The sequence below is a fragment of the Monopterus albus genome, unplaced genomic scaffold (genome assembly GCF_001952655.1).
Source record: "Monopterus albus unplaced genomic scaffold, M_albus_1.0 scaffold288.1, whole genome shotgun sequence".
Lineage (NCBI taxonomy): Eukaryota > Metazoa > Chordata > Actinopteri > Synbranchiformes > Synbranchidae > Monopterus > Monopterus albus.
This window is the reverse complement of record NW_018128168.1, coordinates 870,425-887,646: the sequence shown is the minus strand read 5'-3', so window position 1 is coordinate 887,646 and position 17,222 is coordinate 870,425. Positions and strand designations below refer to the sequence as shown.

At 40.5% G+C, this 17,222-nt stretch overlaps 1 protein-coding gene across 4 annotated transcripts in view; it reads left to right on the top strand.

Annotated features, from left to right (window-relative positions):
* The first annotated feature begins 4,584 nt into the window (after positions 1–4,584).
* The window catches only part of LOC109973285 (protein ELFN1-like), a 115,897-nt gene continuing 103,259 nt past the window's right edge, over positions 4,585–17,222 (top strand). For 2 of the 4 annotated variants that reach the window (XM_020622751.1, XM_020622749.1), the window contains exon 1: positions 4,585–4,910. The gene's annotated coding sequence lies outside the window, so the exon portion shown is untranslated. Of the gene's footprint in view, positions 4,911–11,629; positions 12,105–17,222 lie in introns of those variants that run through there. The other 2 variants (XM_020622753.1, XM_020622748.1) reach the window with 1 other exon arrangement.

Sequence of the window (17,222 nt, the reverse complement as noted above, 5' to 3'; positions counted from 1 at the left end):
CAATTGGAAATTCCTAATTGCCTCATGTGCATGATACCAAGGCCAAACTTGCAGGGAAAAATAAATATTGACTGTATTGCTGGACAGAGAGTCATGGATATTGGAGCCACATGCATTTAGGAACCTTCACACTCAGCTGTGGTGGGTCCCACCAACACTTTATAATCTACGGGTTTAGTTGTAACTGCTCCCTGTAGAGAATTGGGAACATCATATTGTATGTGTGTGCTTTTTAATTTCCAATATTTAAATCCATGGAGAGACAATGGGTGTCAGGTCTCCCCTAATATTCCTTTATGAGATTCCGTGTTATTCTGTGTGTGTAGGTGTGTGACGGAAAGCCGCAGGTAAACCTCATGGGGCATAGCTGAAAAGCCAATGTAAGCCGAAAGGAAAGTTTCCCTTAATGCTGTTAGAACGCTTAGCCAGGAGTTTGACGGTGGAAAATTATTCGCAAAGGTACTCAGACCAATAAGGAAAACCAGAGCTACTGGGGCAGACCAATTAAAATACATGAATCAACAAGTAATTTCTAACCTTCAAAGAAACACAAAAAAGCACAAATAGCTTACACTTTCAGTACCATGGCAACAAATAAATATGTTTTCATATCTATTTCCTTGTACATACTGTATTAAGGGTCGAAGTTCATTCTTAACTTTGGAAACTTACCTCAAGGTCCATCTAGTAGCTGTTCTGGTGTTTTGGATCATATCACATGATCTTCATAGTTACTCAACAACTGTTTCCAAGGTCAAGACTAAACTCTGATCTTCAGCTTTTAAGCCATGAGGAACAGATGCTGCAGAACATGGCCAGTTCTAGAAAACATCAGAGCAATGATCTGCTAGATTATAGTTTCTTCTCAAGCTCTTTTTAAAATTAAAGCTCATTTGCTGAAATTTTCACTGCGGCAAAATTGCCCAAACCTGATTTACACAGTACTGTGCAAAGGCCTTTGTATTTATTTCTCATTCTCTTTACTAAGATATAATCAGAAAAAACAGGAAATATCTACACAATATTAACACAAAGTTTTCAGGACAAAATGGCTTCTCCAGTCCAAAGTGGGTATTCAGTACGCCCTCCCTTTGCACTTAGCACAGCTTATATTCTTTTGGGGAGACTGTCTTGAAGTCTTGAAACCATGACAGACCCTCCACCATGTTTCAGTGAAGGCTGCAAGCACTAGTTCTTCCACCTCTCTCCAACCCTTCATCTCACGTAGTGTTGATAACTGGACCTGAAAATGTCACACTTCAGTTCATCGCTCCATAAAACTCTTTTCCACTCATCTTCACTCCACTCTGTGCCAACTCATATCTCAGCCTTTTCTCCCTGCCCCCTTCTGACAAAGTGGTTTCTTGGCTGCTGTCCTTGCACGTAGGCCGTTCCTGATCAGGCTTCTTCGGACTGTGGAAGGATCAACTTGGTATCCAGCTGCAGATGCTGAGCCAGGTCCTCGCTGGATTTCCTCTGCTCTCTCAAAGAAGAAACTCTGAGAAACTTCTCATCAGATTTTGACAGTTCTCTTCTGCTCCTGTTTTTGTCTTTGACCTCTCTGGATTCTTCATATTTCTTTAGAACACCTTGAACACCACATCTCGAGTATCCAGTTTGTTTGATGATTTTTTTTTCATGGCATTTCTGTGTTTTTAATACTATGTACATATTTCCTATATTTTCTAGTACTATTCTGATAAATAAAGATACTCTATATAGCCATCATAACAATGCTAATATAACAAATGTAATGGCGACCTAAAACCTTTGCACAACAGTGTATTGTGTCAATTCCAGTGTTGTACCAAAGCTCATTTTAGTAGAAAATGATCACAGCAGAAAATAAACACATTTCTTGGCTCTTTCTAAACAAAAGCAGGTTTCCTGATTTCTAGCTGGTAACTTGAATGTCAATTAATTGAAATCATTGTCTCAGACTTTTAAATGTTTCCAGTTGACTCATATTAATATGAACCCTGTGAAGGGATACGTACCTATGTATTTGACAGAAACATGTATAACATGATACTAAAATACTGAGGCTACAGTTTGAGTTGATAATGATTTTTCCTCTGGTGCTTTTTGTTTTGTAAAGGATAAAAAGAAAGACACCACCATCCGAACTCTTTAAATAAAGTATTGATCACATACTTTGTTTCTTGCCTTTTTTATTGAATCATTTATTTGGTATTTTCACTTCTGCTAGAGCTGCAACAAAGACTTCATCTGCACACTGTTGAGATGAGAGATATTTTCTATTTTCATCTCTTCCAGCAGACAAACTCAAGGCTACCAACACTGAAATTAACAAATACTTGAGGCAGCAGAAGTTTCATATTGTGTTGACTGCCACTGGGAAGGATTTGTTAAGGGTGCGGTGACACTATCACTGTCCCCCGAAGAAAGGAGTGTTTGGACAGGCTGGATAGAGATTTGCCTGAGGCCCTACTAAGAAACAGAAGGAACAGCTGTCCTTGACACATACAGAACATGCAGATATCCATGCAGACACACAGACAACATGTACGTGGACACAATCATGCAGAGTGCAGGGGCACACACTCAATGTGTGCCTGTCTATTGTTGCCTGAGGACACATTTTTGCAGGGAGAGAAGCAATTCCACATGGGCACAGGAGAAGAGGCTGATACATTGATATCACAGTATCTCCTGCACCACACGACAGGTGGAAGTGGCTTCACGTTTGAGTTTCAAATAATGTATGCTTTTGTGTTTGAACACAACCACGTTAAGACTGCAAAATTAAGGAAAAAGACATTTCTTCACCTTTCTGGATGTATTTTACGGCATATATGTGTCTGTTTTCTCTAGTTAAATACCTGTATTGATGAAGAATCCTGCAGGACTTGTAAATATAAAGGCCATTAAACGGGTTAATTTAAAATAGACATGGCTTAAATTGTCTCTAAAGGGATAATTCAGTGTTACACACAAAGATGCACACACATAAATAGATGCAGGGTCTTAAGGGAAGTGTTGAGGTGCCAGTGAGTTATAGCAGCCATTAGGGTTTCACATAAAACACTTCTTGCATATCGGTTTTGTTGTTTTCAACAGCCCATTCTCTTCCTCAATGAGTGTTTTTTCATACATTTGATGCTTTCAAATACCAAAAACTGATTATTTTGATTAATAGAAACACTTCTGGCAAACAAGTCACTTGCATCTACATGTTAGTGCTGTGTTTAAGACCTTAAAGATAACTGTCATTCTGACAGAGAAAGATTATCATCTCCATTGCAGATCTATACATCATATACATCCCATTCAATCAGCCATCACCAAAAAAGCTTTATGAAGATATTTATTAGCTTGAAATGTAGACAGGAATAAAAACTTTACGAGGCATTGTAATGTTTGTCAGTGTGTTACAACAGATAATTAGGAGCTTGATTCCAGTCAAAAGGCTCTAATGAAGCGCAAGAAACAGACTTAATGGATCCCCCAGTAGGAAAGTCAGAAAGTAATCAATTCCTCCTAGTAACAGAAAAATATTTCACCTGATATGTCAACCATTGCTGATGCAAACACAGCTAGCTGCATGTTTCTGGGAAAGGAAGTCTTTGTAAGATGGGATCTGAGAGAAGATTTAGAGCTGATCCCTGGTTTCCACAGACTTTGTTGTTTCTGTGAGCTCCAACTGCACCAAAGTTTAATATGCAAATGTCATACTTTTAGCCTAACATATACTGTAGAATCTTAGGCTAAGTTTGTGAATCATCATACATGAACGTAATCCTAAAGGTTCAAGATTAGTAACCTTGTGCACAGAAAATGGGGTGCTGGGTAAGGGGTTAATAAATGTGCTTTGAAATAGTTTCTTATGTGAATGAAAATCACTGTAAATGGGTTAAATATCATGCAGAGTTCAGGTGTTAGATGCTGCCAGTGCAACATTAGAGAATAAAAACTGACGGCAAGATAAGTAGATTAAATCTCTGATATACTTACCTCCTGATATAGATGCTGGTTGCAATTAAAACACCCCCAGGCTTTTGTAAATGTTCCTCAGTAAAGTGGGGGAACAATAAAGCCAGACTTAGTGTCAATGTAATTTCAAGACCAAGAAGAGGTTCTGTTAGAAATGTATCTACAGTGATGGACACTAGTATGCCAACATCAACCACAGTGTCCCTGGTTAAAATCTGAAAAATGGTAAAAGTCAGGCTTTAGTTTCACCCCTCTTTATCTGTGCCTATCTGGACACTAGTTCCCCCAGTGCTGGCCAACAGGTGGAAAGATAACAGCCCTGCAGTCAAAAATGTTTATCCTTAAACAAGAAAGATTTTCTTGAAGATACTGGTAAAAATCAAAACATGTCTTCTATTTCAAACCCTTAAGCTGAATACAGAGGTTTAGAAACCCTCAATGTTTTTCAGAAGGTCTAATATTTCTGAGATTATTAGTAAAAGAGAACACTACACACTACAACATGTGCTCTTGTCAAGAGTGCAAGGAAAAGATCAGTCAAAAAAAGCAGATTAGTCCTTTAAACCTTGGAGGTGAGGAGATAAATGAGTGACACCTGTGAGAGTGGGAGGGTTTAAGGAATACCAAGCAAGCCACAATGGAGGAGAACAGGAAGGAGAGCAGAGAGAGGTTTTACTTGAGCTCTGTTTAAGATCTGATCCAGTTTCTGAACACTGCTCCCTGAAAGACAAATAGAGAAACATACATTCAGAGGAATGTGAATGCCAGTCTGTACGCAGAACCAACTGGATTTACTAATTGGACAACCATGCACCAGTAGACATAGTGCTGAGCCCTGGACTGACTATGGTTGATTTTTTTTTTTATCCTCACCTTTTCCTGCTTGGATTTAACCCTCAACGTTTTGTCTGTTTTTTTTTCTGGATATTCACATTTACCCAAAGGAACCATCTACAGTAAGTGTTTGCTTCTCATACACTTTTCACACAGTTTGCCCTTCAGTTCACTTACCTGTTTGTTTCTGCTGTCTCTAAGCCAAGTCCATTGCCAACATGGGTTGTTTTTTGATTATTTTGTGAATATTCCAATACAGCATGGCTTGATTTCTATTAGACTACTTGTATTTCTGTCCATATTTTTTGTTGTATATTAATAATGAACTGATTGGTTTAATTTGTGACAATACATTATTAACTTGCTGTCTGGCACCCAACCTTTACTTTGAATATTTGAAAAGTTCATGGTTACATCTGTGTTTATATCCAGGTATTTACAAGTCGGCCATCTTTCCTGCCTCTGACCTGCACATATACCAGATTTAAGGTTGCTTTAATCAGTAGTATGTAACACAGGTTGTCATAGTGATGAATTCACAAAGAATAACTATATCACCTGAGTCTGCAGCTCCCCTCGGCTCTACTGAGCTGCATTATGACTTTCAGCTCATTGTTTGGGTTTTCCACCCTGCACTTAAATGTTTCAGTTCTCTACCCTCATTAGCTACATTAATACTACAAGCTGAAATTACTGATTTTTTTCTTTTGACTGACTTAGCCATCAGTGATAAATGGAGCAAGCTGTAAAAGGACAGTTCAACATTTGAAAGGTATGTTTGTGTGCTTTCTTGGTGAGAGTTCAATGGAAAGAACAATTGTCTCTATGGTAACTAGTTAGCTTAGTTTAGCACAGAGACTCAAAACAAGGGGAAACAGCTGTCTTAACTTTGTCCAGAAGAAACAAAACCTGCCTCCTAGACCAATGAAGCTCATTTCTCACTTCCTATATCATTTTTTAATCTGGGAGCAGTAACTTCCATGCGTTTTTAGTGGTTGCCTGGCAACTGCTAAGAAATAGTCCACTGGCTAAGGTTAGCAATTTCCCTGTTGCTACTCCTTTATGCTAAGCTACAGTAAGCTAGCTGCTGGCTCCAGCCACTTCTAAGTGTAGTCTTGAGAATAGTTTGATGCTTCTCATCTTCCTCTTGGCAGGAAAGCAAAAAAAGCCTACCTTCCAAAATGTCAGAGCCTTCCTTTAACTAAGGAAGTTATGTAATAGCAGCAAATGTTTTTGATAAGTGATCAGTGAAACAGCTTACGATTGGACTTTATTCAAATGCATATCACACACACATCCTCTGGTGAATATGTATGTGAGCTGATGCTTCCTGGTGAGATGACAGTTTTCATCCCCTTCTGATCTGTATGCCTGCTCCTGTATGCCCCCACTTCATGCACACACACACACACACACACACACACACACACAAATAGTCCCTTTGAACCCCAGCCAAGATGGCGAGTCAGGAGCACTCGGTGTCCAAACAGGGCCGGAAATGGAGCTGGTCCACATAGAAAATTCCAGCAGCAAACCGCTGTTTACCTGCTAAAGAACATGAAAGGACTGACCCAGTGACATGTATGAGAGAGCAGAGCAGAAGACAATGAGGAGAATCAACAGCTGAGGAGAATGTGATATCTGTCAAGTCTTTCTAGTATTCTTATAGAGGCGCTTTGTCGAGGGTTCACAGTAAATGCAGCTAGTATATCTTTCACGTATGAGCAGCTTATGTGTATATGAGATGCTCTTGTGTGCACACCACTGAGTTTTTGTGTGCGTTTTGCTCGTGTGTCTGCATGTGTCTGTCTGTCTGAATAGGCTTCTTGTCATTGACCTAAAAACAGTGTGAGAGCCTGCCAGTGTTGCTTAAATCCTCTTTTCTTCTCCATTCCCCGAGTCTCTGCCTTCTAGTCAACGCACACACTTATGTCTGTGCGTCTGTGTGAATGTTTCTCAGTGTGTGTGCACGTGTCAGTTGCTGTCTCTATTTAAACATCATACAGACTCACGAATGGCGTTCCAGCCAACCGAGATGAGAGCACACTGTTCACAAAGACTCTTACTCTTCCACTCTTTCTCTCTCCCACTCTGCTCCTTCAGTACTTCCTTTATACTTTGAGGTACCCATGGGATATCATTAGTGTTATTACCGTGTTGAGATAAATGTGTGCATGTACATCTGTATGAGTGTGTGTGTGCTGTTACAAGACATATGTGAGATGCTGCATGTCCAAACCCACCCTGAAGGGTTGGGGTATAATTACAGAGTAAGAGCTTTTAAAGATGCTGCTTTTAAGATTTCAAGTATTATGTTTTTTTTCTCTGTATCCTGCAACTTCATTCTTTCCTCCATCATTAGTGTCTATACATGTCAACATGTTTGTGTCTGTGTGTGTGTGTTTGGGGGGAGGAGGGGGTAGAGCATGGTGCTTGTGCTTTATCAGCCTCCTGAAGCCAAAGTAATGTTGCATCACTAAACCTCTCCTTAAGGGGTGAGGGTTAAGCATAATTACGGCTGCTGCTTTCATGTTTTGTCTCGCCTCGACTCTTCTCCGCTGCCACCATTGGGCTTTCATTCTGTATCAGAGGAGACTTTGCTCCTGTGGGGCTGCAGACACACACACACATTCATCAGGATTTTATTTGCTGATTGAATTAATTGGTGTATTTCATATCGCAATTTCAATCTTGTGCATGCATATATAAAAAGTAATTTACATCTTGATACCGCATTATTAACTTTGAGATACAGTAGATTCAGTTTGGCTTTGGATAAACTCAGATGTGGTTGTGGTTTTAGGGTTGCTACAGTATAAAGTAATGCCTATCCTACACTGTATATCCTGAAGTACTGTTTAAAATGGAATAACTACTTTAAGATTTCATATAGCCTGTAATGACCATAGTAAATATAGGAACTGATCTTTTGCAGAGCTCTGCTAAAAAGGTCACAAGCAGTTTACTGTGACAATGAGGCAAATTTACCATTCAAAATTATTAGTCATTTTAAAACCAACAGGTCCTTTATTTCACACAAAGAGACAAAAGCAGCTTTTTGTGGTCAGGTCCAATATATTATTGACCTGTATTAGCGAAACTTCATTAGACTTCTTTTTAGTCCTCTGCACTTGTCCAACAGCATCATGTCATCATTTCTTCCAGGTACTCTGGCTTTCTCCCACAGTCCAAAGACATGCAGGTTAGGTTGACTGGTGACTCTAAAGTGCTTGTAGTTGTGAGCGTGAGTGGTTGTCTGCCTCTGTGTGTCAGCCCTGTGATAGACCGGAGACCTGGGTGTACACCCACCTCTTGCCCAGTGCTGACTGGGATTGGTGTGATGTGTTCTTTGACTTCTGAAGTATCACTGTGTTCCTCCTATCAATGGTAGTGGAAACTGCAGCTGAGCTTGTGTTAGAGCTGATGAGCACACCATTGAATCCATTCCTTGCACCTTCGCTCTTGTGTGTTTTTGATTTATTAAAGGCTAAAAAATACACTACTCTCCTTACTTTTTGGATTATTGCAGTCCTCTGCACACAGGCTCAACATACTAGGAAATCCAAAGTTTGAGCGGGGAGGTGTTTAGCAAATGGTCAATTACCAAAATCTGTCTTCCTTAAGTATTTTAATTCATATGCGGTATTGAATTTGACCAAACATTAAAACTGATTTCTTATTGAGTGTGGCTCTACTCACCTATTAAGGCCTAATAAACACACATACACAGTCAGCACACAGTTTACACAAATGAAGGTAACATTTCCAATAACAGTCTAGTGACAGAGCTCAAACATATCCACACAATACATGATAGACTTGCTTCTCATCTCACACCCTCCTCCCCTCTCCTGCTATCAATCATCTCACACCCTCCCCCTGTCAGCATTTCTTTCTTCCCGACTGTTTTTCTGCCTGCTCACTCAACCTGTTAGTCTGTTCCTCTGTTGGTCTGTCTTGGCATGACAGTACTGACTGCAGGGTTGTGTAGGAGTGCATGTATACGGCTTTACTTTACCTGAACAGAAAGGAAATGTACAGTATGACCACACATGTCAGTTGTCATTACAGGAAAACAACAAAGTGATCATACTCTGTGTTCACATATGCAATGATAACATTACTGTTTTAGTGTATGCTGACATACGTATGTGTTAAGTGGTGATTGTGTGTATACAGTATAATTTTATAGGTCAGTGATGGCTGTACATTTTACAATACATGAATATGTACAATTATGTTTTCGTCAAGCCGCAATTTGTGCCTCTGAAGTACTATTATTAGACTGAAGGCACAGAGCTGCATGTCTTATCTTCTGAAGAAAAAATATCTGGCAATCTTAAAAAAAACAAAAAAACAAACAAACACAAAAGGTCCTTTAAGACCCTTAATATTCTGTATGCTGCAGAATAAAAAATATCTTTAACCTGTTCCTCAAATCGTTTCCTAGAGCTGCGAGTTATTAGAACAGGCTGTGTGTGTTATGTTGTGCAGCGGACAAAGTCATTTTTTTCAATCAGTTGGCTTTTAGGATTTTGGAATTACCTTCACAACAGTGATAAGTGCTGTTAAATGACCACGCAGGTTTTACAGAGATCACTGGGTACTTGCAATATGTTTCAGAAAACAGAAGGCTTAGCTGTGAGACTTGCATATAATGGAAATACAAAGTGGGGCTTGAGTTGCAATACAACACAAACAATGTATGGTCATTTTTTGTATCAATCAAATATAGTTTCATTATATTTTATAAGTCACAATACTGTGTTATGTTGATAGCAAATCGCATGTACCGCCATAATAGTGCAAATAATTTTAGTTTGTATTTATGTGCTGAAATAATACACCCTGTATGTGCAGATGCAGTTATTATTTGTGTATATCCACAGTGTGGATATACACTGTGGATATAGTGTTTTTTTATTGTCATAAATCTATAAATTCAATTTTATGTTTATTATTGAGGTCATACTTAAAGGTGGTGTTGTACTGGACTACATTATATTCCAAGGTGTTCCTAATATTCTGACCCTCTCATGTATGAGTATAATGTAGTCCAGTTCAACACCACCTTTAACTATGACCTCAATAACTATGATCGCATGCACACACGCACAAAGAGTTTGACCATGGAACATTTTGTGGCAATCAAAAACGGTAGCAATTGTTCATTATAGTTGTTCCACATTAATGAGCAAAAGCTTCTTTCCTGAATCAACATCTTGCGGTGACATTGAACTATCATACAGGAGGAGATACCATTTATAGTCACAATAGGCCACAATGCATGACACAGTTTGAGTAATGGGGCATACAGTAGCTTTTTAGTTTGAAATAGTGGATCTATTGTAGTCCTGTTAACATGTATGTCTTACAGCCAGGCAAAAAGATGGAGAGCAGACCTTTTGTTTTATACAGTTATAACCTATATTTTACAATGACTGTCACAATATAAAAGGCCTAATTTGTAGTCATGAACCTACAGAAAATATCACTAGAATTTGTAGCTTTGTCCTGCTTTCCAAAGCGTTGTAGAGACTTTAATCTTATTGTTTAGCTATCCAGCTGTTAGGGTTTTACCTCAGCACTCTAGTAGTGTTGCATTTGGCTGCATCAGGCAGCTGTTTTCAGTGAAAAAGCTCTAAAAATGCATTGTGCACCACCTGCCTATAGCACCAAAGAACCAACAGGCACAGACTAGCTGGTTAATATAGTGAAGTATTTAGCATCTAAAGAGCCAGATATTTCCCTCAAGAGTTGGTGGAGACCAAAAACAGAGGTAAAAGAACATGCCAGCTAGATACAAATCTAGCTCCAACTGAAAGCTAATGTTGCTCTCTAACCACTGCATGTGTACAAAAAAGTCATTTAATGCAGGTTTACAGGTATAAATGCTGTTTCAAAGCCTTCTTTGCACTGCCATGGAAAAGGTCATGACCTGAGGGTCCTTGGTGGAATAATGTAATGTCATGTCAGTTACTAGACAGCTTTTCTTTTCTATTCTATCTAGACATAAGCAGACAGAGAGACAGACAGCATTTATACTCTTTCTGTTATGTTTCTTTCTCTTTTCCCCCCTCTGATCTCTCCTGCCTCTAATCCCCTTCATTCCTCACTCATGCATTGTGAGGGTCATTCCAGTGTCAGCCATCACCTACAGCCATAGAGCAGCAGATTACTGGGCTGATATATAGTCTCTGTATCCGCTAATGCCAAACATGTTGTAAGCCAGAGAACATACAGTCATGGATCTATGCTATAGCCTATATAGAAAAGGTAGCAGCAAACATGCAAGACTTTGCAACAGGAGATGTGTTTTTAGACAACAGTACATGCGCAGATTGTATTTTTAATATCTGACTGTAGTTTTAATGCATTTTTTTCTGGCTCAAGTTGCTTATTTAGCTGCTTTTGTACCTGGGCTTGTGTGCAGTGGCAGTACTAAAGAGGCAATTAATCCGACTATGTCTACTGACAGGAGATCAAGTTGCCCTATGGTACATTCAGGCCAACAGCCAACCTCAAATAACAGCAGGCTGTTCATTTGGTAGGACCAATATAACTTTGCCTCCAGGAGCAAAGACCTAAGGCATCCACCAGCAGCTGGAATGCAGAGAAACACGCAGAAATGTCGTTTTCCATCACTCAAAAAGGAGTGTGTCTCTGCTATTTTGTATAACATACACAGCCTGAATTTCATGCAGTTTCGTCAAGAACTTTCCCAGTTTGGGTTTGATAGTACAGCACTTATCAAGCCATCTCGCTCTCCAAACGGGGACGCATCTAATCAAAATGACTGTCTGTGGCGCTTGAAGCGCATGCAGCCCTCCATCCTCTACCGGAGCAGCTGGCTGTCGGTCGTTTCAGTTCAGAGGAGAGGCAAAAGAGAGGGAAACGGAATTCCAGCGAATTAATCGCCGTCTGTTCCACTCGGTGAGAGAGAGAGTCAAAGTCAGTCAAATGGAGAGAGATGGAGAGGAGGTGGGGGGAGTGGAGCCTGACGCAGTGTTAGAGGCAGAAACTGAGAGGGGAGAGAGGGAGACCGAGGGAGACAGAGGCGAGGAGGCAGCACATCACATCAGGCGCCGTTTTACATCTCAAAATCTTGACGCGGGTAGATCGCCACGCTGGTTGCTGCTGCTGCTGCGACCGCCGAGCCACTTCCCGGTCACTGCTCTTTAGAGAGACCGCAGAGGGGACAGCAGCGAGCTGGGATCAAATCAGTGACAGATATCAACACCGCCACACACACTGCCAGAGGCAACGAGCGGACCGTTTTGCCGAGGAGTCTTCTTCCACGTTGGCATCTGGAAAAGGTAAAGAGGAAACCACGAGCGAACACATGCAAATTGCGCACAGAGCTGTGGCTTTCTTTCATGTGCCTGCGTTGTGATGGACTCGCATTGCGTAGGCAACTTTGAAATAGCTACGCCAACAGCTTTGGCGTTCCCATGGCTCTGAAATCACCAACACTGAACCCGTGTGTGTGTGTGTGTGTGTGCGTGTGTGCGTACACAGTCGTGGTGAATGAGGGACATTTGCTTGATGGCTATTCCCAGTCAGCTTTGCGTGTCTTATCTCCATCCCCGGGTGTCCACTGATAGTGCCGCCGCAGATAACCAGATTCACATTATCGGCTCCTGATGAATGTGCGAGGTGCCTGATCATCCCTGCCTCAGTCTATCCAACCTATAGCTGTGCAGCTTAGATCTGAGCCTGTTCACCAGTTAGAGATTTGTATGGAACGTGTCATGCTTTGCGCAAATTTGGATGATCAATTAATATTCGCTTAGTTTTTGCCCCGGGACTGGCTGCAGTGCCAGCGTGAGGCACATGCAAAGTTAAGCCATCATGCCTGGACCACAGTCAAGCGGGCTGAGTGTTCAGCACCCTGGACAGCGGTTCTAGACTCTCCGGGCTGCAGCCGGTGGAAAATCGATCTCACTGAACTCTTTTCCCTCTGAGGTGTCTCTCATCTGTATGCTCATGTCAGCGTGTTTCTTATTTTAGATGTGAAAAGTCTGGAGAAGATAGAACTTTACCACATTACGCTTAAAACTACATTACTTCGTATTCTTCGTCGTCAGGAGAAACACTCTCCAAGACGATTTCACTGTAAGCACACACAGGGTTTAGCTTGTCTGTTTTTTTTAAATGCCAGCCTCAACATTCATATCAATACAGTGTAGATCATTCCAACACAAATGCTCGTGCTTGCAGGTGATTGAGATGACAAATTAAAGGCGTAGTCTAACCATGTAGTACAGCATTTACACAAAGTTGGGGGGACTCACAATGATGGTAAAAACTTGAGTTTATGAGTGGGGGAAAATAATGAATGCAGATGCTTCCACACTTGGTCACCTGATAATTTAATGGTGTGAATCATCTGCTATGGCCTTTGTAGTCACAGGTTCTCAGGTAAATGCCTGTGGGAGATTCTGGACTGGTGCAGTAGATGGTGCTTTCCACCACCATTAAAATAACAAATGATGGTGGTGATGATATCTTTTGGAAGAATGATGTTTATTCTCAAGTAAATGATGCCGGTGAAACATGGTATTGTTGTTTTTACTAGTCTGTATGTTTACTGCACTGCAAAGCAGCACAATAAACTCTCTGGCATAAAGTTTAAAACATTACCCTGTTAAAAGAAGGTTGTGCAGCTAAATTTTAGGGCTGTTAAAAGTCTTGATGTGCAGTTAAAACTGTAGCCCACTGAGTGCAAGTTTATGACACAAAGTCACTCAGCCAGTTAAATTTTGGCTGCTGTGCCTTGTGCCTCGTGTCAATCGTCCCACTATCTGTTGCAACTGATGTAGCTGCCACTTTGTCCCATAGGACATGGACTAGTAGCAGAGTTCTTCCACTGACTGACTCCAGTTGTTGGCTAAGTGCCACAGAAGGGGAGAGGGGAAGACTGATAGACAGTGATCGAGGGACAGGCTCCACTCATAGCACCATGAATGGACAAAGAGGTAGTTCTAGTGAAACAGAACAGAATCAGTGACTGTTTTTAGGACATTATGCATTTTGGGCATGAGAAATGGTTGCCTGGCTTTTTTTTAAGATCAGCAATCTGCAGCCACTGTGAAGTCTTTGGGAATTAATTGGTAACTATTTTAAAGGTCGCTCATCTTGCTTTCATCCTGCATTAGTACTGCAGTGTTTGGTTTGCTGCATCATACTTCTCTCGTCTCATGAGTTTGGGCTGGAACAAAACAATCTCTAAGCCTGCACTAAACTACTCTGTTTGGGTGTTGAGAGCTAAAAACCTCACCTAATACAACTAAAGAAAATCTCTCCACAAGCAGCTTTTTCTTTTCTTTTCGCTGCTGCTGCTGCAGTAGACATATGAAAAAAATGGCGGGACTCTAATGGTTACCTGTAAAATAAGGCAGGTGGAAACATTAAAGATCAGCTGTAATGAAAAGTGACAACTTTATAGAGAGGAGCTGCCAGAATGTCTGCCAGAACAAAATGAATGAAAAGTGATGGGTTTAATGTCTGTGCTGTGTAGTCATTGCACCAGGTTGTTGCTCTGAACCTTTATCTGAAGTTGTAAAAGGGTTTTTCTCTGTATATCATTTACTGTAGGCCCAGGAGTGAGCTCTCCATCCATGGAGTCTGCTATCCACCCAGTACCTAGAGGCATCACTGAGGGGCAAATTCTCTAAGAATACTAAAGAAACACTGCTCTGTAATGGGAGATCCCTACTCGCTCCCACCCATTTACAGATTTTTTCTTCTTCTTCAGTTGCAAAGGAGGAACATGGAGAATGTATTTGTTGAAATCCTAGACCAAATTTTAGAATAATCTTTCATCATTTGTTATTTGTCAGAGCCATTCATATTACAACAGAAACTTTATATTAAGCATGGTTGTGCACAGGGCAAGGGCAGTGTCTCTTGTTATTGTGTTGTCTTCATTAAGAGGGAATACCCCGTGGTGTGGGATTAAATCTGCATGCATAGTTAACACGGCACCTCCCTGCCGACTGGGTCTGAATGTGAAGACTGTTTTTGTACTGTGCTGTTGCTGAGAAATAGTCTTCTGATACATTATAATTATTTTTGATGATTGAAATATGATTGGGAAAAACAAGCTGTAAATAAGTCTTAGATTAGGCTAATTATTAGAAATGTAACAAAACACAATAATCCTGTGTAACATGTTTTTACACAACCACTTCCACATTTTCATTAAGTTCAATTCTGTATTATGCTCTAACACACAGCAGTGAACCTTTATCAACAAAGCTTCTGAGGGATGTGTAGAGACGTGCAGAAAGACATCCAGCAACTGCATCCAGAAACACACACACACACACACACGTACATGTGCATGCTATAGACACAAACTTTCCAGCACAGGATGCACACACTCAAACAAGCACGTGGATTAATAAGGCACCATATTCCCTGTAGGAGGCTAGTTAGCATTTCATGAAGATTGCACTAACACTAGGGGAAGTGTAATTAGGAAGTTATTGTTACAAGTTGCAAGTCACACACACGTACGTGCATGCACACAGCATGCGAATAGTAAAATGGGGGTGGGGTTTCTATCTCTTACTCCTGCTGTGTTTTAGCAGTCTGGTAAGTGCTTTGCCTGCTTTCTGACATCCTCAAGCCTTAAAGGAAACTACTTTGATTCTGTTTTGTATAATGTAAATGTAAAGGGTCAGTTATACAACTTTGTAAAACATTTTTCTTTCTTCTCTCTCATGCAGATAGTTTTGGCCTGATTTTCCCAGGCTGTCAGAAATCTGTCCCTGAGATTTCTGCCTCATTCCAATTTATTTTGCACTGATTTAATCTTTAATTGCTGAGATTAAAAATATATTTTTCAAGACTATTTTGGCAACGGCAGTCAGCATAACACGGCGTGACACATCAGACCTACACAAAAATGCAATTATAAATTCATGAATAACATTTCTAATACAATCAGATAAAAACAACTCTATCCTAGAAGCAACCTACAGATGGGTGCAGGGTCCAAAATGAACTTTTTGACTGACCAAGGTAGCTGTTGGTTGAAAAATCCACTGGCCAAAATATTAAATTGCCTTTTTGTGTCACATACACGTTTGTTAAAGGATTTAAGTTAAATGATAAGGTATTATGTTGAATACAAACATAAAGAGGCCAGACCAAAATCTGAAGCAAGATTATTTTAACATATCAATCAACAGTTAAAGTAATTTTAAATTAAAAATTTAAAGCCACAGTGGAACTCAAGAAGTCTTAATTGAAAACCTCTGCTTAACATGCAGTGTGTGCCATTAAGTGCACTTCAGGGACATACAAAAGTAAATTTGAAGTTATGTAAAGCCACTGGATGTTTAATCATTTGAACCATAAAGCTCCTCCTGAGACATCTCAGTCTCTACCCGCTTCTTTGCACAGTCCATGAAGTCTGGTCTCCTGCGCACGTCAGTGTGGTGCATGCACATGCACGTGTCCTTGTTCTGCAGGGACCCACTGTTACTGTGCCTCTTAATGGCTATCGTTATGGTCAGATGATTCGATAGACAGTCTTGGACAATAATTATCACCTGTTTACACCAGAAGTATTTCAGCCTTGTTTCTGAGACACGTGTGTAACCGAAAAGTGCATTTTTACGCTCGGCTCAGACAGCCAATTAAAGGCAAAGTGGGGGCGGGTCTTCACAGAATACGTGTGTGTGTGTGTGTGTCTCAAACTTCAACACAGACAAAAGCAGTTCACCCATAGTAGAGACTCAGGATACTGTTTTATTACCCGACTATTTTGCTACAAACATTTAGCCTCCAATGTGGTGGGTAGTCTCCTGAGATTTACTGGCCAAATGGAAAATCTACCCGTATTTGATGCCTGGTGGGTATTAATTCAGGCCCTGAATGGGAGACAAATGAAAGAAACCAACAGTGTCTTACTAAGGTGCTGGGCCACCATTTGCCACCAGAACAGCTTTCATTGTGTCTCTGAATTCGACTGGATGGATGAACAACATTCTTCCTCATTTGGTGTTTTGACGATGGCGGTGGAGACGCCGTCTAACATGTTGCTCCAAAATCCTCCATAGGTGTTCAGCTGGGTTGAGATCTGGTCACTGTGAAGGCCGTAGCTTATGATTCACATGATTTTCATACCAATCAAACCATTCAGTGACCACTCATGACCTATGCATGGGAGCACTGTCATCCTGGAGGAGACCACTCCCATCAAGACAGAAATGCTTCATAAAACTGATGACTGAACAATTCTGTACTGATTTACAGTGACCCCTCCCTCAAAGAGGACAAGTGGACCCAAACCATGCCAGGGAAATGTCCTCCACAGCATTTGTCACCTGTCTATAAATAGCATCTTAAAAATAACCCAATAGCTGTCTATTTATTATAATAATAATAATAATAATAATACTAATAATTTTTAGTACTACAAC